The sequence below is a fragment of the Mobula hypostoma genome, chromosome 25, assembly GCF_963921235.1.
Source record: "Mobula hypostoma chromosome 25, sMobHyp1.1, whole genome shotgun sequence".
NCBI classification, from domain to species: domain Eukaryota; kingdom Metazoa; phylum Chordata; class Chondrichthyes; order Myliobatiformes; family Myliobatidae; genus Mobula; species Mobula hypostoma.
This window is the reverse complement of record NC_086121.1, coordinates 2,770,182-2,792,473: the sequence shown is the minus strand read 5'-3', so window position 1 is coordinate 2,792,473 and position 22,292 is coordinate 2,770,182. Positions and strand designations below refer to the sequence as shown.

General features: G+C 43.6%; 1 protein-coding gene across 1 annotated transcript in view; it reads right to left on the bottom strand.

The window, feature by feature from the left end:
• Nucleotides 1–5,887, bottom strand: part of rap1gapa (RAP1 GTPase activating protein a) — a 473,779-nt gene extending 467,892 nt beyond the window's left edge. The window contains exon 1 of the mRNA XM_063033337.1: nucleotides 5,711–5,887. The gene's annotated coding sequence lies outside the window, so the exon portion shown is untranslated. The remainder of the gene's footprint in view (nucleotides 1–5,710) is intronic.
• Between the last annotated feature and the right edge of the window lie 16,405 nt (nucleotides 5,888–22,292).

The following is a 22,292-nucleotide window of genomic DNA, read 5'->3' as shown; positions in this document are numbered from 1 at the left end:
CTGTGTCCCCTGGTCCTAGATTCCCTTACTGCTGGAAACATCCTCTCCATATCCACCCTATCTCGGTCTTTCAATATTTGATAGGTTTCAATAAGATCCCTCCATATTCTTCTAAACTCCAGCGAGTGCAGGCCCCGACCCATCAAACTCTCCTCATATGTTAACCCTTTCATACCCTGGGATCACTCTCCTGAGCCTCCTCCAGACCCCCTCCAATGGCAGCACTTCCTGTTCTCCAGAACTTGCTGTCCATCTCCTCATTGATGGTGGTTTATGAGGTGATGCTGAAGAAATCTGGACAAGCAACTGTGAGTCTAGGAGTCCCGGCCTTGGGGTCGGAGGGCTGAAAGTGGTCTTGGGGTTCAGTGCCAGTCTCCGTGTGAGGGGTGGGAAAGGACCTTGTTTTGCTGTTGTTGCCCTGTGTTGTTCTGTAATGTTGCTTGTGGTGTTCTGCTGAGCGTTTGGAGTATGCTGTGTTAGCACTGGAATATGTGGTGGGGCTTGCAGGCTGCCCCCAGTGCATTCTTGTGTGTGTTGGTTGCCAATACTAGTTACACATTTCACTGTACATTTTGACATGGATGTGATAAATAAATCTGGATCTAAAATCTGCAATTTGCCCAGCAGGAATGTGTGACTGTTGCTCAAGAGAGCACCTTTAAAATATGAGCAGGCAGGTCTCCAGTGCTGCATTCCAGACTGAACAAGAGCATCCGAGACACAAGGTTCACCCAGTCTCACTCAGTTACAGTCAGCAGAACCTGCATTGCCAAGGCTTCAGGCAGGTTCTCGGGGAGAAACCCACCCAGTTTCCCTTCAGATGTGAACAAGACTTACTCTCACACTGAATCTATTCACCTGTTCACTCACACAACAGTCCCATTCAGAACCTGTTCACACATTGAAACTCACATTTGCACGCTCAAACTCGCACACAAACTCACACACTCAGAGTCACATTCAGAATCGGTTCACATACTGAAACTCACAACCTGAAACTTACACTTTCACACTGAAATTCACACTCAGATGCTGAAACTCACACTTGCACACTCAATCTCACACAGTCACATCCAGAACCTGTTCACACACTGAAACTCACAACACTCTCACACTGAAATTCACACTCAGACATTGAAACTCGCACTCACATGCTGAAACTCACACTTACATACTCAAACTCACACACAAAGTCACATTCAGAACCTGTTCACACTCTGAAACTCACTACACTCTGCCCTCTTGCCATATTCTTTATGACCTGACCAATCAGGAAACGATCAACTTCCTCTTTAAATATACCCATGGACTTGGCCTCCACTGCGGTCTGTTGCACTAGACTACAGACCTGCACAGGACTACATAAAGTGCACAAAACAGTGCAGGACAGTACAATAATTAATAAACAAGACAATAGGCACAGTAGAGGACAAATTACAATATAATAGTAAAAGACGTAGATGTCAGTCTAGACTCTGAGTATTAAGGAGTCTGATGGCTTGGAGAAAGAAACTCTTACATAGTCTGGTCATGAGAGCCTGAATGCTTTGGTGCCTTTTGCCAGATGGCAGGAGGGAGAAGAGTTTGTATGAGGGATGCATGGGGTCCTTCACAATGCTGTTAGCTTTGTGGGTGCAGCGTGTGGTGTAAATGTCTGTAATGGCGGGAAGAGAGACTCCGATGATCTTCTCAGCTGGCCTCACTATCCGCTGCAGGGTCTTGCGATCCGAGACGGTGCATTTCCCGAACCAGGCAGTGATGCAGCTGCTCAGGATGCTCTCAATACAACCTCTGTAGAATGTGGTGAGGATGGGGGGTGGGAGATAGAATTTTCTCAGCCTTCACAGAAAGTAGAGACGCTGCTGGGCTTTCTTGGCTATGGAGCTGGTGTTGAGGGACCAGGTGAGTTTCTCCGCAAGAAATTTGGTGCTTACATCTTACATCCCTTACATCCCGCAAGAGATCTCTAAACATTGACCACATGTCCATAGTACATTTCCCTGCAAAAACACCATCCCAATTCACACCCGCAAGTTCTAGCCTTATAGCCTCATAATTTGCCCTTCCCCAATTAAAAATTTTCCTGTCCTCTCTGATTCTATCCTTGCTTTTGTATTCTAGTCCTCTCAAAATGAATGCTAACATTGCATTGGCTTTCTTTACTACCAACTCAACCTATAAGTGAACTTTTAGGGAATCTTGCATGAGGACTCCAAAGTCCCTTTGCCGGTGGGTCTCATCAGCAAGAACGACAAGTCAGCATACAGAGAGGAGGTGCAGTGGCTAATGGACTGGTGCAGAGCCAACAACCTGTCTCTGAATGTGAACAAAACAAAAGAGATGGTTGTTGATTTCAGAAGAGCACGGAGCGACCACTCTCCGCTGAACACTGACGGCTCCTCCATTGAGATCGTTGGAGGAATTTAAGGTGGGGGGTTATATGGGAGGCAGGGATTGAGGGTCGGCACAACATTGTGGGCCGAAGGGCCTGTAGTGTGCTGTACTATTCTATGTTCTATGTTCTAAGTACGTGCTGCTGAGGCTTTATAGGGCATTGGTTAGACTGCACTTGGAATATTGTGAGCAGTTTTGAGCCCTGTTTCTAAGGAAAGATGGGCTGGAGAAAGTCCACAGGAGGCTCACAAAGTGTAGAATGTGAGGAGCACTTGATGTCTTTGGGCTTGTACCTAATAGAGTTCAGGAAGATGAACTGGCAATCTCATTGAAGCCTAGCGGATACTGAAAAGTCTGGATAGAGTGGACACATAGGGAATGTTTCCATTAGTAGGAGAGTTTAGAAAGTACTGGTTAATAGATTAACTGATCATCATGAACTGTCCTGTGATTAGACAATGAATTCCACAATTCACCGCCCTCTGGCTAAAAATATTCCTCCTCATTTCTGTTCTAAATGGATGTCCCTCTATTCTGAGACTGTGCCTGCTGGTCCTAGACTCCCCCACCATAGGAAACACCCTCTCCATGTCCACTCTATCGAGACCTTTCAGTATTCAATAAGCTTCAGTGAGACTCTCATTCTTCTAAACATCAGTAAGTAAAAGCCCAGAGTTATCAAACAGTCCTCATATGTTAACCCTTTCATTCCCAGGATCATTCTTGTTAACCTCCAATGTTACCCCAAATTCTCACTTCTAGGCTGAATGACCTGCAATGTTTTCCTTCTCTGGGTAAAATCATAGTGCCTGTCAATCTCTGATGGTGTTGGAGTCCACTGGAGGCCAAAGGCGGCCTGTCCTGCAGTGGGAGGGGTATGCGTGCGTGCGTGTGTGTGTGTGTGTGTGTGTGTGTGTGTGTCTGTCTGTGTGCATGTGTGTGTCTGTCTGTCTGTGTGTGAGTATGTGTGTGTGTATGTGTGTATGTGTGTGAGTATGTGTGTGTGTGTGTGTGCATGTGTATCTGTGTGTGTGTGTGTGTGTGTGTGTGTGTGTGTGTGTCTGTGTGTGTGCGCATCTGTGTCTGTCTGTCTGTCTCCATGTGTGTGTGTGTGTGTGTGTGTGTCCTGACGAAGGGTCTCGGCCTGAAACGTCGACTGCGTCTCTTCCTAGAGATGCTGCCTGGCCTGCTGCGTTCACCAGCAACTTTGATGTGTGTTGCTTGAATTTCCAGCATCTGCAGAATTCCTGTTGTTTTTGTTTTTTGGGTGTGTGTGTGACTGTTTCTGTAGCTGTCTGCGTGTGTGTGTGCGTGCACCTGTGTGTGTGTGTGTGTGTGTGTGTGTGTGTGTGTATGTCTGTGTCTGCGTCTGTGTGTGCGCACGTGTATCTGTGTGGGTGTGTGTGTGTGTGTCTGTCTGTATGTATGTGTGTATGTGTGTGTGTGTGTGTGTGTGTGTGTGTGTCTGTGTCTGTGTGTCTATCTATCTGTGTGTGTGTGTGTGCGTCTGTCTGTATGTGTGTGTGTGTGTCTGCGTGTGTGTGTGCGTGCACACACCTGTCTGTCTATCCGTGTGGCTGTCTGTCTGTTTATCTGTGTGTGTGTGTGTGTGTGTGTGTGTGTGTGTGTGTGTGTCTGTGTCTGTGTGTCTATCTATCTGTGTGTGTGTGTGTGCGTCTGTCTGTATGTGTGTGTGTGTGTCTGCGTGTGTGTGTGCGTGCACACACCTGTCTGTCTATCCGTGTGGCTGTCTGTCTGTTTATCTGTGTGTGTGTGTGTGTGTGTGTGTGTGTGTGTGTGTGTGTGTGTGTGTGAGTGAGAGAGAGAGAGAGTGAGAGAGGAAAGGGACTTGTTATGTTTTGTTGTTCAGTGTTGTTCTGCCGAGCATTGTGGATACGCTATGTTGGTGCAGGAATGTGTAGCAACACTTACGGACTGTCCCCAGCGCATCCTTAGACTGTGTTGGTTGTTAATGTAAATGACACATTTCTCTGTGTGTGATAAATAAATCTAAAGTTTTCATCTTGAGGGGTGGGAGATGGTGAGAGTGAAATTGATTGTTCCTGAAGACATCGTGAGATCAGTCCTATTCCACCTAAACAGACAAGTTCAAGCAATCTTATGGAACACAGAACAGTACAGCACAAAAACAGGCCCTTCGGCCCACAATGTTGTGCTAAACCAATTAAATTAGTAGTCACGCAAACACGAGGAAATCTGCAGATGCTGGAAATTCAAGCAACACACACAAAATGCCGGTGGAACGCAGCAGGTCAGGCAGCATCTATAGGAAGAAGCACAGTCGACATTTTGGGCCGGGACCCTTCGTCAGGACCCTGACATGAGACCTGATGAAGGGTCTCGGCCAAAAACGCCGACTGTGCTTCCTCCTATAGATGCTGCCTGGCCTGCTGCGTTCCACCATCATTTTGTGTAAATTAGTAATCAAGTGGCCAACTAAACTAATCCCCTCTGCCATAACGATGTCCATATCCTTCCATTTTCCTCACATACCCACATGTGCCTATCTAAACGTCTCTTAAAAGTCCCCAATGTTTCTGCCTCTACCCCACCACCCCAGAGAGCACATCCCAGGCACCCTCCACTCTGTGTAAGAAACTTGCCCCTTACATCTCCTTTGAAGTTAACCCCTCTTATCTTAAATGCATGCCCTCTGGTATTAGACATTGCAACCCTTGGAAAAATATATCACCTACACCTCTCATGATCTTATAAACCTTTATCAGATCTCCACCGCTCCAGAGAAAATAACCTATGTTGGTCCAACTCTCATTATAGAACATGCCCTCTAATCTGGGCAGCAACCTGGTAAACCGCTTATGCACCCTCTCCAAAGATTTGACACACTTCTTATAATGGAATGATCTTCTCTCAGTTAAGATGCCAGGAGATGGGGAGATAAGAAGATAAAGCAGGTTATCTCACCCAGTGTGACCGGGCTTGGCTGTGGGAGATGAATATTTCACCCTACTATGTCGAGGATCAAATTGCAAATAAACTCGCTTTGCCAAAGAGAATTACAAACTTGTTTTTGAAAACTCACTGCATGCAAGAAGATATACAGACTGGGTCTTCTTTGAAAATTTCTTAGTGATGTTTTATCCAGAAAGTCAAATAAATTATAAACAGCCTGGAAGTCTTGCAGAGTGTGTCAGCGGATGGGTAACGTTCGCCCGGCTTCACCTGAAACACATCTGCTCACTGAATTTAAAAATTAAACAGTGGGTAGAGAAGCCCTCTGGGCAAATTTGCCCTTGCCAGCATCAGAGTTAAAAGCAAAGAGTGCTCTACCTACCTTGCTGAGAGAAGGAGCCCCCACAGTCACCAGAGAGCGGCTAGACGGAGCAGGATCGGCGGGCAGGAGAGGGGAATGCTGTGTGAGAAGCACCTGGGAGATGACTTCCCGTAGTGTAGAGCTCACAGCAATGCAGTTCCAGAACGTGATGAGGAGGCTTTTTAATCCCTGTCCCTCTGTTAAAATTGACTGCGTCATGTGACCTCACACAGCACTCTGCATCACTGCATAAGAATTGGAACGTCCCATTTTAAATCAGACAGAGAGTAATTAAATTCCCAGTGCTGCGTGTTAGAAGAGGCACACACTCGTGAGGTTACATGGGGCTAATCAATATGTGGCTATTGTTTCAGAAAAGGAACTTGTTTTTTAATGTGGTGTTTAAAATAAACTGTTCTTCAGTAGAGACCACCACCTCTCACACAGGACAGAGTGAATTTTAAACACAGGAGATTCTGCAGATGCTGAAAATCCAGAGCAACACACACAAAATGCTGGAGGAACTCAGCAGGTCAGGAAGCATCTATGGAAATGAATAAAATCAAAAGTGAATTTGCTTTTTTGGCAAAAAAAAACAAACTACCTAAGATGAAATGTTGTGAGATACCAAGTGACAGATTGGCTGACAATAAAAGAAGCCAAATTACTTCAATTGTGTATCAAGGGGGGCAGAACAGAGTGAAATGATTCATTGAGAAACACAGGGAGGAGATGTGGATGCTGTTTTAACTCTCGCCACAACCTTCACAAATTTTTTATTGGCTATTTTTACATTTCAAGATTCAAGATTCGAGATTGTTTAATGTCATTTCCAGTACACAAGAGTAAAGGAGAACAAAATAATTGTTAGTCTGGGTCCAATTCAGCACAAAAAAACACAATAAGATAAAGAACATAACAACAAAAACACACAATAAATATAAATACATAAGATAACTTGTATACATAGATTGATTGCATGTCCATAAAGTGTTGCTAGGCACAGGAGTGTCTGTACATGAGGTGACTCTGACAGGAAATGATAAAGTAGTGGTGTTTGAGGGTGTGGAGGGGTGGGTTGGTGGGTGGAGGTGTTGATCAGCCTCACTGCTTGGGGAAAGTAACTGTTTTTGAGTCTGGTGATCCTGGCCTGGACGACTGGTAGCCTCCTCCCTGATGGGAGTGGGACAAAGAGAAGCCAAATTAGGTCAATTGTGTGTCAGGAGAGGGAGAACAGAGTGAAACGATTCACTGAGAAATGCAGGGAGGAGATGTGAATGCTGTTTTAACTCTCGCCGTAACCTTCACAAATTATTTATTGGCTATTTTCACATTTGAACCTCTGTCATAAATCTTGTTCATTCATTGCTAAAAATAGAATGGAATGGCCCGGGGCTGCTCTTGCTGCTTCTATCGGCATATGTCATGAAATTTGTTGTTTTGCAGCCTCAGTACACTGCCATACATAATAATTTAAAAACTATAAATTACAAATTATATATATATATATATATAAATTAAAATAATAACTAGTGCAAAAAGAGGAAAAACTAGTGAGGTAGTATTTCATGGGTCCATCGACCATTCATAAACTTGATGGCAGAGAGAATGAAGCCGTTCCTGAAACTTTGAGTGTGTGGCTACAGGCTCCTGTACCTCCTCTCTGATAGCAGCAATGAGAAGATTACTTGTCCTGGGTGATGCGGGTCCTTGATGGCGGATGTCATTAAGGGGAGGCTTGTGTCCATGATGGATCTGGCTGAGTTCACAACTTCCTGTGGCTTTTTCTGATCCTGTGCAGTGGCCCCTCCGTACCAGACGGTGATGCAACCAGTTAGAATGCTCTCCACAGAACATTGGAAGAACATTGCAAGTGCTTTTGGTGACATACCAAGTTTCCTCAAAGTCCTAATGAAGTACAGCCACTATCGTGCCTTTGTTGTAATTGGATCGATACGTTGGGCCCAGGATAGATCCTCAGGGAGGTCTATATGCCCACTTCATTAAAGTGCTCCAGAGCTCTTGGTGTGGCACTGGCACTGGTTTATTATTACAATCAGAAGTTTATTAATGAGTTCCCCAAAGCATCTGAAACTCTGCCCAAAATGCCAGCGACATCAGAAACAATCTTCAGTACTCAGGCCATGCCACTCAGGCATTTGTGCTAATGTTACTTTGTGACTGTATGTGCTGGATCCTAACTAGCTGAAGTTAAGATTATTTTTGATTCATCCATACACATTTACACCACCAAAAACGAGACAACGTTCCCCTGGACCAAGGTGCACAATAGGGTACATATGATTCACACGCAGAACACAAAAAGTAATATTACCACGGATAATGTGACACAAGTAATAATAATATGACACAAGATAAAGAGTGAACAGTTTAACACTACCAGCACGTCATACGTGATGAGACCAAGGGTGGTGATAGGGAATTCGGTAGTCTCAGAGGCCTGGAGGAAAAAGCTGTTTCCCATCCTAACAGTTCTTTTCCTCTGTGTGCCTTGTGCTGTGTATGACTGTATGTACTTGTAAGGGTTTCTTTTTTTATGTTACTGCTGAGGGGAATAAAATGGCTTCTCTGTACTGTTAACTGCTGAGACAGTGGTTCTTATAGCAGTTAGTGACAATGGGAATTGTATTCATTTGCTGACCAATTGGGATAAATGTTATTCTTTCTGTCTGTGTGAAAGCTGATAGCTTGCGTGGGCTTCGGGGTGAAGGCGCGAAGAGGAAGGAGAGAGAAGATGTGGCTTGAGGAGACGCTGGGCCTGGGCTCAGGGTGGGAGCCCAGGGGCCGACTATCGAAGGAGGATCAGCGACAGGGAATCCGTGAGATCCAAGGTTGTGCACTGGACATTTTTATGAGATTATTGGCGCCTTTTATTTGTTTTCCTTTTCTTTTATTTCTCTACTAACCCCATACTTAAATATAAAACCTTAATTGTTTAACCGCACATTGTGGACTAAATATTATTTCGGGGTACTGATGTTACACAGGGGATACGACACACAGCATCCACCCAAACCAGAGTGCTAAGGTTTGGCCGGGCAGGGGGTTATCACCCCGAGATCACGCCACTTGGCAAAGTGAGTGCTCCATGCTGTATTTTGTACCTTGGCCTCTGGAGGATCGTTGTTTCGTTTAGCAGTATACGTGTGTATGGTTGAACGACAATTAAACTTGAAACTGAACTTGAAGCATAAGGGATTTGCAGATGCTGCAAATCCAGAGTAACATGATAAATGTAAATATATAAGATAGATAACATACACAGATTGATTGTATGTCCATACGGTGACGCTAGGCACAAGAGTGTCGACATACGGTGACTCTGACAGGAAATGATAAAGTAGTGATGGTTGGGGGTGTGGAGGGGTGGGTTAGTGGGTGGAGGTGTTGATCAGCCTTACTGCTTGGGGAAAGTAACTGTTTTTGAGTCTGGTGCTCCTGATATGGATGCTATGTAGCCTCCTCCCTGACGGGAGTGGGACAAACAGTCCGTGAGCAGGGTGGGTGGGATCCTTCATGATGTTACTTTACTTTATTTTACTTTACTTTATTGTCGCCAAACAATTGATACTAGAGTGTACAATCATCACAGTGATATTTGATTCTGCGTTTCACGCTCCCTGGAGTACAAATCAACAGTAAATATTAAAAATTTAAATTATAAATCATAAATAGAAAATAGAAAAGGGAAAGTAAGGTAGTGCAAAAAAAACCGAGAGGCAGGTCCGGATATTTGGAGGGTACGGCCCAGATCCGGGTCAGGATCTGTTCAGCAGTCTTATCACAGTTGGAAAGAAGCTGTTCCCATATCTGGCCGTACGAGTCTTCAAGCTCCTGAACTTTCTCCTGGAGGGAAGAGGGACGAAAAGTGTGTTGGCTGGGTGGGTTGTGTCCTTGATTATCCTGGCTGCACTGCTCCGACAGTGTGCGGTGTAAAGTGAGTCCAAGGACGGAAGATTGGTTTGTGTGATGTGCTGGGCTGTGTTCACGATCTTCTGCAGCTTCTTCCGGTACTGGTCCTTTTCCAGCACCTTTCTGTATATACCTCCTTGATGGTGGATAGGCAGATGCCTGTGGTGCATTGGGCAGTTTTGACAGCCCATTGTAGAGCCTTCCTCTCCGCCAGAGTGCGGTGCAGTTTCTGTACCATGCAGCAGCACAGCTTGTTAGGATGCTGCCTACTCTGTATCTCTAGAAGGAAGCGAGTTCAAATGTGCAAGTCCAGCTCTTTTCACCCTCCTCAGAAAGTAAAGGCTTCGGTGAACTTTCCTCCATCGGTAAAGCATCCAACATAATCCTAGGCCATGTCAAACCCACGTTTGTATTTAATATTTCAATACTATTTGAGTAATCTTGCATATATTGGTTGATTAAGCATTCTTGTTCATTTAAATAATTAATTACAGGTTATATGGGAAATACATGAATTGCATACGTCCTCATGATATCACGTGATACATGTGTACCTCACTAAAGATAAAGTTGAAATTATATCCACATTTTCAGTCTCCCATGTCTTCATTTGAATTAAAATAATGTTTTGGAGTTACAAAATGTAACACCCCAGACATTCTCCCTTCCAATCAGTCTGAAGATACAGAAGGCTATAAACATGTATCACCAGGCTCAAAGACCGCTTCTGTCCTGTAGTTATAAGACTCCGTTGTTGAACTCCTGAATTTACATGTCATGAAGTAATGTTGCAGCTCTATAAAACCCTGGTTAGACCACACTTGGAGTATTGTTCACTGTCGTGATAAGACCACACTCAGGTTGCAGGACCAACACCTTATATTCCGTTTGGGTAGCCTCCAACCTGATGGCATGAACATCGATTTCTCAAACTTTCGGTAATGTCTCCCCCCACCCCTTCACCATTCCCTATCCCCCTTTCCCCCTCTCATGTTATCCCCTTGCTCACCCATCACCTCCCTCTGGTGCTCCTCCCCTCCCCTCCCCCATTTTTCTTTCTTCCACGGCCTTCTGTCTCTTTCACCAATCAACTTCCTAGCTCTTCGCTTCATCCCTCCCCCTCCAAGTTTCACCTATTGCCTGGTGTTCCTCTCATCCCTCCCTCCATCTTTCAAACTACTCCTCAGCTTTTTTTCTCCAATCCTGCCGAGGGTTTTGGCCTGAAACGTTGACTGCGCTTTTTTCCGTAGATGCTGCCTGACCTGCTTAGTTCTTCCAGCATTTTGTGCGTGTTGCTTGGATATTGTGTTGCTCGGATTTTCAGAATCTGCAGATTTTCTCTTGTTTGTGACTTGGAGTTTGGTGTTCAGCCTCACTATAGGAAAGGACGTGGAAGCTTTAGAGAGGGTGCAGATATTTACCAGGATATTGCATGTCTTATACAAGCAGCAACTACGAAAGAAAACAAGACGACAGCAAAACGAGCTCCTTTCACAATCCTCCCACCCAGTCACCCTCTCAGACGCACAGAACAGGCATGTACCACAGGGCAGGCCACCTTTGGGCCTCTTGTCAGACATCCGACCCCGCTGACCTGGCTTGTGGCTCCTCCAGAACATCGTGACTCCTTTCGCCTTTACCTTCGGTCTTCAACCTTCAGACTTTGTCAGGTTTGACCTTTGGTCCACTACTCTGGGACTCGCGCAGACCTTGACTTTTAGACTCACATGGACCTCTGACCCCAGTGTGTGTACTGTTTATGGACAAACTCTGTGACTATGTGGGAGATTTGATGGAGGTCTACAAAATTATGAGGGGTGTAGACAGGGTAAATGCAAGTGGGCTTTTTCCACTGAGCTTGAGTAAGATTAGAACTAGAGGTTATAGGTTAAGGGTGAGAGGTGAAATACCCAAGGGGTATCTGAAGGGGATCTTCTCACTCAGAGGGTGGTGTGAATGTGAAACGAGCTGCCAGTGGAGGTGGTGGCCATGTGTTCAATTTTAACATCTGACAGAAGTTTGGGTAAGTACATGGATGGAGGGGTATGGAGGGCAATGGTTCAGATGCAGGTCGATGGGACAAGGCATATTAATATCTCTACATGCACTTGATGGAATGAAAGGCCTTTTTCTGTGCTGTAGTACTCTATGACTATTTTATGACTCTAAACACAGTCAAGGCTCCTCTCCAACCAGCATAACTCCATGCCTAGGGAATACAATACCAAATGAATGAAATTATTTATGCTGTCTGATGTCCCACATCCCCAGGTTCAGGAATAGCTACTTCCCTTCAACCATCTGGTTCTAGAACCAAGCAGCAAAACCCTAATCACTGCCTCAGTATAGCAACACAAAGATAACATCAAAATCAGCCTGAAGGAATTCAACACGACATCTAAAAACTGGGACGAGATTGCATTCAGTAGACACACCTGGGGAAATCTGTTCAAGAGGGAGCTGTGTCACATGAGAACGATCTCCGCTGTGTCACAGAGAACAAATGGCAGCTGTGAAACAAGAGACTGAACAACCAAACTACCTAACTGCTAACCACAGACATAAACTCTTGCCCACACTGCACCAGACTATGTGGATCCTGGATCGGCCTCTACGACCACCTGAGGACCCAATAGACAACCCCTATGGTCACCCGAGGACCCACTGATAGACAACCCCTGCGGTTACCTGAGAGCCACCAATAGACAACCCCTACGGACACCTGAGGACCCACCAATAGACAACCCCTACAGATACCTGAGGACCCACCAATAGACAACACCTTAGTGATCAACTTGAGTGATCTCATTACAGCAAAACTGTGATTACTCTGGTCAATTTGCACTACAATGGACTTCAATTTGCTCGAATTGCGTACTTTTTGTAAAAAATTGTTTATATGAACTATCAAGCTCTTGAACAAGAGGGGGTAACTTCACTCAACTTCACTTGCCCCATCATTGAAATGTTCCCACATCCTATGGACTCATTTTCAAGGACTCTTCATCTTATGATCTCAATATTTATTGTTTATTTATTTATTATTATTATTTCTTTCTTTTTGTATTTTCAGTTTGTTGTCTTTTGCACTCTGATTCATTGGCCAGGTTGGTGTGGTCTTTCATTGATTCTGTTATGGTTATTATTCTATGGATTTTATTGAGTATGCCCACAGGAAAATTAATCTCAGGGTGGCGCACGGTGACATAAATGTGCTTTGATTATAAATTTACTTTGAACTTTGAATTTTAACTTTATGTGAATGTGCTTATCTGATGCTGTGTTCCTGTGAAGCTGTTGTTTTTCAATGCACCTGTGCACACACTGGAGTGACGCAGTAGTGTAGCGTTTAGCACACCGTTTTACAGGCAACCAGGGTTCAATTCCCACCACTCCCTGTCTCTGTAAGTAGTTTGTATGTTTTCCCCATGACTGCGTGGATTTCGTTCAGGTGCTCCGGTTAATCAGTCAATATAAATTGTCCAGTAATTAGGCTAAAATTAAATTGCTAGGTTGGCGTGGTTCAAAGGGCTGGTAGGGCCTATTTTGTGCTGTTTCCCGGTAAATAAATAATAAAATGTGTACATTTGCATTTGATAATAAACTTGTCTTTGAAAAATTCTTGTTACTTAATTTCAGTGCAAAAATGGGACTCGAAATCAAAGCCAGAATCAAAGCTGAAAGTTATTATCAAACTACATACAGCATATATCACCATATACAACCCTAAAATTCATTTTCTTGTGGGCATGCATAGTAGAGCTAAGAACTACAATAGAATCAATGAATAACAATTATCGAAGCAAAGTGGTTTACTGATTTTTATATTGCAATACCATTCTGTTGATTATAAACTCTGAAAGAAGGAACATATGGCTTCTATCAGTCCACAGTATGTTGATGTATAATGGTTATGTATGAACAGTCCTCTGCTGTCACTGTGCTTCACATCTACATTAAGTCTGTTTGGAGCTTGAATTGGATTGTAAAGTGCACCAGAGCTGTGTCTCTAATGATGCATGCATTAAAGCGATTAAAGGAACAAACAGAGCTGCTCAGTCATTGCTCCTTTTGACATCACACAGTGAACAGTAAAACTCACCGGAAAATCTATGAGTTGCAGAGCAGTAACACAGTGGCTGTCGGTCTCCTCTCCCAGGACCCAGGTCACAGGATTGATCTCTGGCCATCTTCCACTTGCTATCCTGGGCTCACAGATTGTCTGACACCTGGTGCCCAGAACAGACAATAACGTAAACTCTGGTGGACAGAGTGAACACAGAATGTAGAACATACTTCCTGACCTCCTGTACATAATAAAGTAGCCACTGAGTGTATGATTGTGGTCTTCTCCTGCTGTAGCTAATCCACTTCAAGGTTCGACATGTCGCGCGTTGAGATGCTCTTCTACACATCACGGTTGTAACGCATGGCTAATTGAGTTACTGTCACCTTCCTGTCACCGTGAGCCAGTCTGGCCATTCTCCTCTGATCTCTCATTAACAAGGCATTTTCACCCACAGAACTGCCACTCACTGGATATGTTTTGTTTATCGCACCATTCCCTGTAAAGGTTAGAGACTGTTGCCTGTGAAAATCCCAGCAGATCGGCAGTTTCTGAGATGCTCAGACCACCCCATCTGGCACCAACAATCACTTCACAGTCAAAGTCACTTAGATCACATTTCTTTCTCATTCTGATGTTTGGCCTAAACAACAACTGAACCTCTTGACCATGTCTGCATGCTTTTGTGCATCGAGCTGCTGCCACGTGATTGGCTGATTAGATGTTAAGGAGCAGGTGTGCAGGTGTATCTAATAAAGAGTCCACTGGGTGTAGAACATAGAACATGGTTATGGTGAGAAGGCGGGGGAGTGGGACTAAATGGGAGAATGGATCAGCTCATGATAAAATGGCAGAGCAGACTCGATGGGCTGAATGGCCGACTTCTGCTCCTTTGTCTTATGGTCTTATGGTCTAACATAGAACATTACAGCACCATACAGGCCCTTCAGCCCACAATCTTGTGCTGATCTTTTAACCCACTCTGAAATCAATCTAACCCTTCATCCCACATTTTTCTTTCATCCACGTGCCGATCTAAGAGTCTCTTAAATGTCCCTGGTATGTATCTGCGGATACCGTAACGAACTACAACACCAGCAATCAGGGTTCAATTCCTGCTGTTGACTGTGAGGAGTTTGTATGTTCTCCCATGTGGGCTTCCTCCCATTTCCACCCACATCCCATAGATGTACTGGTTAGGGTCAGTAAGTTGTGGGCATGTTATGTTGGCGCCAGAAGTGTGGTGCCACTTGCAAGCTACCCAGCACAATCCTCAGACTGATGCAAACAACACATTTCACCGGATATTTCAAAGCTTTGATGTACATTTGACAAATAAAGATCATCGTTACCTTTAATCCAAGCAAGTTCCCATTTAGTTCCATTACAGGGCGCCACGGTAGCGTAGCGCGACGCTGTTACAGCTCGGGGTGTTGGAGCTTGGAGTTAATTTTCAGCGTCCTCTGTAAGAAAGTTAGTACGTTTTCTTCCTGTGTGCGTCTGGGTTTCTATTGGGTGGTCCATTTCTCACCCACAGTTCAAGGACAAAGCAGTTAGCAAGTAAATTGTCTTGTGATTAGGCCAGGGTTAGGCTGGTGGGATGCTGTGGACAGTGTGGCTTGTTGGGCCGGAGGAGCCTGGTCCATGCTGTACGTCTAAATGAAATTCCAGAACAGTGCTGATGTGGCACAGTTTTTACTTGCAGTGATAATTTTACAAAAAACAGACTTAGTTTTTTGGTAACAATCATTGGATAGAATTCTTTATTGCCCTTTTCAAGAGCAAATGTACAATTGACTGAGTCACTGAAAGGTTATGAGTTGTTCTTGTGTGGTAGAAAAATTTGATTTAGGTTGGTCTGGGGAATTGAAAGACAGAATTTCATTATATGAAGAGTTTCAAGAATACACCAAACAGGAATATTGATTTTTTATTTTTATTTGAATTACATTGGGTATATTTAAAACAGAGGTTGATAGGTCTTTGGTTATTAAGGGCATCAAGGATTACAGAGAATGGGGCTGAGAGGGATAACAAATCAGTCATGACTGAATGATGGAGCAGATTCGATGGACCAAATAGAGTGTTAATGCCCCTATTTCTCATGGTCTTATTTTAACCTATTTTTATTTTTTACTGACCTCAAGAAGCTGGATTGTATGTCTCCTTTCAAGGGCCTCTTGAATGTCCACCTGTCTCTTTATCGTAGCTGAAACCACCCTGAAAAGCTCTTAGATGATAGTTCACTGTTATTCTCGCTTTTAGAACACAGAGACAAAATAGTAAAAGGTGGGCACGCACGCAGGCCAACTCAGAGAGGATATTAGGGCAAGGCTGGAGTCATTTCTAGCAAGGAGAGATATTGCATCAGTAAGAGCTAGTGACCAGATGACCAGAGTAATTTGTGTTCCTCCTATTGATCCAGACATCTTTGGAACAATTAGATATGTTACATTCACAATATTGATCCAGCTAGCATGGAAACAATTGAAAATATTGACCCAGGGTTAATGACACCACTGCTCTTCTTAAACCTTTAATGAGATTTATGTTAATAAGCTCCAAACAGGACAATTACCCATAAAATAAAGGTCAGGTAAAGATGGATTGCTTCATAACTGCAGAATAAAATCAAAAAACAGTTCCAGTTATCTATTCCACCAGGAACCTGTTGATTTCACCCAATAAGTCGCAGAATCTCTGAAAATTTGAGACCATTCAACCCTTCTTGTCTAGGCTAAACCTGCCTCCGAATTCAGTGTGTTGCTCCCTGCTGCCCTGCAGTGTTTGCCCAATGGAAGAACAAGTTTGACCAGGACGATCTACAGTCATGCCTCTCAGGTACTGGGCTATACTATTGTTTTCTCTTTGTGACTGTATGTTTTTTCTGAAATCGTAACTATATGTGCTATTTGTGCTATGTGGTATGTGCTATGTGCAGTGTGCTCTTGGTAATGTGTTTTGCAACTTGGCCTTGGAGGAACACTGTTTTATTTGGCTGTGTTTATGTGTATGGTTCTTCTTCTCAGCCCAACGTCCTCACTGGGGCATAGGCCACCAACAGCAGCTCACCAGAGTCTTCTGTCCTGGGCCAGTCTTTCGAGGTGTCCCCATCAAGGATCCTTTCACTCCCAGGGATGGGATCGTTGAAGCTTCAATTGGCATTTCTGTAATTCCGGATTTTTACGGGATGGGGTTGCTTGCCCTATGCCCAACCCTCCTGCTTTTGCAGCCAGGCTTGGGACCACCCATTGCACAGTTGTTTAAAGAAATGACATGCTGACTCTTTACAACCTGTGTTCTCAGTATTTTTTTATTTACACAATTTGCCTTCTTTTGTACGTTTGTCAGTCTTTGTGTGTGTATATTTTTTCATATATTCTATTGAATTTCTTTATTTTCCTGTAAATGTCCAAAAGAAAATTTCAAGATAGTATATGGTACCATATATATACTTTGATGATAAATTCCCTTTGACTTTGCCTTCCCAAAGCATAACAAGACCGATCATCACATCTTTAAGTGAGTACAAACATCCCCCTCTGCCAAGCTGCTAGAGCCACCTCCTGCATCTTTGCAAGAGTTTTCAATGGAGAGAATGGAGAGAGAAAATGGCCATTGTAAAGAGCGGGAATGGTGAAACAGAAGCACAAAGCCTGGTATGGAAACACCAATGCCTTTGAACGGAAATGCCTACAAAAAAATAGTGGACACGGTCCAGTCCATCACTGGTAAAGCTCTCCCCACCATTGATCAGATCTACATAGAACATTGTTGCAGTAAAGCAGCATCCATCATCAAGGACCCCCACCACCCAGGCTACGCTCTCTTCTCGTTGCTGCCATCAGGAAGGAGGTACAGGAGCCTCAGGACCTACACCACCAGGTTCAGGAACAGTTATTACCCCTCAACCATCAGGAAGGAGGTACAGGAGCCTCAGGACCCACACCACCAGGTTCAGGAACAGTTATTACCCCTCAACCATCAGGAAGGAGGTACAGGAGCCTCAGGACCCACACCACCCTGTTTAGAAACAGTTATTACCCCTCAACTATCGGGCCCTTAAATCAGAGGGAATAACTTCACTCGACTTCATTTGTCCCATCACTGAAATGTTTTCACAACATATGGACTCACTTTCAAGGACCCTTCATCTCATGTTCTCAATATTTATTGCTTATTTATTATTATTATTGCATTTTTATTTCATTTGTATTTACTCAAGTTGTTGCCTTCTGCACATTGCTTGTTTGTCCATCTTCTTGCTGTTTTTCATCAATTCTATTGTGTTTATTGTGAATGCAGCAAGAAAATGAATCTCAGGATTGTATATGGTGACATATATTCACTTTGATAATAAATTTGCTTTGAACATTGAGGTTAAAGAATGAAGAGCAGATGGTGTTGCTAATATATTTCCAGTGCTTCAAGTCTGCTCTGAATTTGGCTTTGACTTTGATATTTCACTGTGCAAGTATAGAGGTACAGGAGCCTGAAGACACATACTCACCCTTTTAGGAACAGCTTCCTCACCTCTGCCATAGATATCTGAATGGTCTTTGAACCCATGAACTCTACCTCTTTAATTTTTTCTTCTTTATTCTCAGCTCTCTGTTTGCATTCCTTATTTAATTTACTTTTCTCATTGTAATATATCGTTTTTATTACTATATATTGCATTGTATTGCTGCCACAAGACAACAAATTTCATGACAAATGCCAGTGATATTAAACCTAATTCTGCATTTTGCCATCATCATTGGAAGGTTACTGTCATTGGTGATGCACCCCAGTGTTTGCTCGGCAGAGGTCAAGCTGGGTTGTGTTCATTTGCGGACTGCTGTGGGCTTGTTTCAACGACAGCATCCATGGACTCAGGGACTTGGGCTATATTATATATTTTTTGTGTATTTTACTGCTGTCTTCTATGTGCTATGTGTGCCTTGTGCTGTGTATGACTGTTGGTACTGTGTTTTGCACCCTGGCCCCAGAGGAACTCTATCTCGTTTGGCTGTATTCGTGGGTATTCAGGTATGGTTGAATGACAATTAAATTTCAACTGGGAGTTGAACTTAATCTTGGCTCTTTAGATTAGCTGCTTGAAATTCTATTTGTCAGTCAGGAAAACATTGACACAGTAAAGCTTACGTGGACTGGATATCAATATTTTCCACTTACCTTTCATTTGACACTGAACTTTGATCGATCTGTCTTGGCACCAACACAGAGGTGTAACCCAGGAGAGAGCAACTGGCTTTGCGGAGAACCCAAACTGAAATCCTTGACGTTGTGCAGGATGGATTGGGGTACAAAGGCAACACACTGATTTAAATGAAATTCCACCACACTGAGAGAGCAATTGAAAGGCAAGTTTTCACTGAAATCTGCATAATGGACATCACATTCCAAAAACTATACAAAATAATAAGTTTCAAGATTCAAGACTGTTCAATGTCATTTCCTGTACACAAGTGTAAAGGAGAATGAAAGAATTGTTGCTCCAGATCTGATGCAGCACAAAAAAAACTCACGATAAAGACACAATAATAAAAAAGCACAGTAAATATACATAGATTTGTAAATAAATATAAATATAGCTATCTTACACACACACAGAGTTTTTTCTTGTTCTTCTCCATGCCTTGTGGCACATCAGGCAGCAAACTTCTTGCCATTTCTTTAGCATTTGTCTGTTTTTTATGAAACTAAGTTGCTAGCTCAATACTCAACCCAGCAAGGAAGTAAAGCATGCAAGGAGCCAGCTGGATTCGACCCCTGGACCAGTCACGCCTTGAATGGGTGGAGGTGTTGATCAGCCTTACTGCTTGTGGAAAGTAACTGTTTTTGAGTCTGGTGGTCCTGGCGTGGATGCAATGTAGCCTCCTCCCTGATGGGAGTGGGACAGACAGTCCATGAGCAGGACAAAGAATCCCTCCAGATTACCAATTTAAAGTCGGACAAGAATAAACTTCCCTTAACCATTCACCCACTTCTGCTTTCTTCTCTGGTTAAATGATCATGTCCTAGTGCAGACCGATTGCAGTCAATACGGCAAACAGGAAAATTTGGTTTTCTCTACTTTGTCAGCATACTATTTGGCCCAGTGTCATGGAACATAGAGTATAGAACGTAAAATACCATAAGACCATAGAACATAAGAACAGAATTAGGCCATTCAGCCCATCAAGTCTGCTCTTCCATTCTGCCATGGCTGATTTATTATTCCACTCAACCCCATTCTTCTGCCTTCTCCCTATAACCTTTAACACCCTGACTAATCACGGACCTATCAACCTCTGCTTTAAATCTCCCTAATGACTTGGCATCCACTGACGGTTGTGGCAGTGAATTCCACAGATTCCTAACATAGAACAGCAGAGTGCAGTACAGGCCCTTCGGTCCATGATGTTGTGCCATCCTTTTAACTTGCTCCAAGATCAATTTAATCCTTCTCTCCCACATAACCCTCCATTTTTCTATCATCCATGTGCCTATCTAAGAGTCTGTTAAAAGTCCCTGATGGACCATGCCTCACTGGACAGTGTGAAATATCGAGAGAGAGTCATGGAGTCACACTGCATAGAAACAGGCAAATATCTTATTCCACAGATTAAATTTCAGTATCATTGCAAGAATAAAAGCTTACTCTCCAAAAGAGATATTTTGTTTAATTACAGCACAGATTCAGGCCCTTCGGCCCATCTAGCCCATGCTGACCACAGTGCCCACCCAGCTAGTCACAACTTCCTGTGTTTGACATAAGTGCTCCTAAACTGATACCATTGTACCTGCCTCAACTACACCCTCTGGCAGCCCGTTCCATATACCGACCACCCTCTGGGTGAAAACTTTACCCCTCAGGTCCCTTGTAAACCTTTCCCCTCTCACTTTACACTGATACCCCTCATTCTGGACTTGCCTACTGTTATCATTTTGTAGCTCCAAAAACTAATCAGAAAAGAAAACACGGGAGCAGGTGATAAACCTATCTACTTCATTTCACCTTAGTAATGCATGGACATAAGACCATAAGACGTAGGAGCAGAATTAGGCCATTCAGCCCATCGAGTCTGCCCACCATTCCATCATGGCTGACCTTGGATCCTACTCAATCCCACACACGTCTTCTTGCCATAACCTTTGATGCCCTGACCGATCAGGAATCTTTCAATTTTCGCTTTAAATATATGTATGGACTGGGCCTCCACAGCTGTCTGTGACAGAGCATTCGACAGATACATCACTGTCTGGCTAAAGAAATCCCTCAACTCTGTTCTAAAAGTTTGCCCCTCAGTTTTGAAGCTGTGCCCTCCAGTTCTGGACACCTCCTCTGCACATCCACCTTACCTCGCCCTTTCAACATTCAGTAGGTTTCAATGAGATCCCCACGCATTCGCCTACATTGCACGAGTACAGGCCCAAAGCTGCCAAATGCTCCTCATATGTTAACCCCTTCATTCCCAGAATCATCCTCACCAACCTCCTCTGGATTCTTTCCAATGACAACACATTCTTTCTGAGATAAGGGGCCCAAAACTGTTGACAATACTCTAAGTGAGGCCTGACTAGTGTCTTATAAAACCTCAGGATTATCTCCTTGTTTTTATATTCTAATCTCCTTGAAATAAATGCCAACATTGTAATTGCCTTCTTTACCATAGGCTCAACCTGTAAATTAATCTTCTGGGAGTCTTACACGAGGACTCCCAAATCCCTTTGTACCTCTGATGTTTGAACTTTCTTCCCATTTAGATAAGTCTGCACTTTTGTTCCTTTTACCAAAACACATTATCATACATTTCCCAGCGCTGCATTCCATCTCCCACATTTTTGTCCATTCTTGCAATTTGTCTAAGTTCTGCTGCAATTGCAATGCTTCCTCAGCATTATCTACCAATCCACCTACTTTCGTATCATCCGCAAACTTTGCCACAAAGCCATCAATTCCATTATCTAAATCATTGACAAACAATGTGAAAAGTAGCAGTCCCAATAATTACCCCTGAGGAACATCACTAATCACTGGCAGCCAACCAGAAATAGTCCCTTTTATTCCCACTCGCTGCCTCCTGCCTGTCGGCCATTCCTCTATCCATGCCAGTATCTTTCCTGTAATGCCATAGAATTGTATCCTGTTAAGCAGCATCATGTGTGACACTTATCAAATACCTTCTGAAAATGACATCCACTGCCTCTCCTTTGTCCACCCTGCTTGTTACTTCCTCAAAGAACTCTAACAGATTTGTCAAGTAAGATTTCCCTTCACAGAAACTATGCTGATTTTGACTTATTTTATCATTGGTCTCCAAGTACACAAAACCCTCATCCTTAATAATAGACTCCAACACTTGCCCAACCTCTGAGGTTAGGCTAATTGGCCTATAATTTCCTTTCTTTTGCCTTCCTCCCTTTTTAAAGAGTGGAGTGACATTTGCAATTTTCCAGTCCTCCGGAACTGTGCCAGAATCAAGTGATTCTTGAAAGATTATGACTGATGCATCCGCTATCTCTTCAGCAACCTCTCTGAGGACTCTGGGATGTAGTCCGTCTGGCCCAGGTGACTTATCTACCTTAAGACCTTTCAGTTTGCCTGGCACTTCTTCC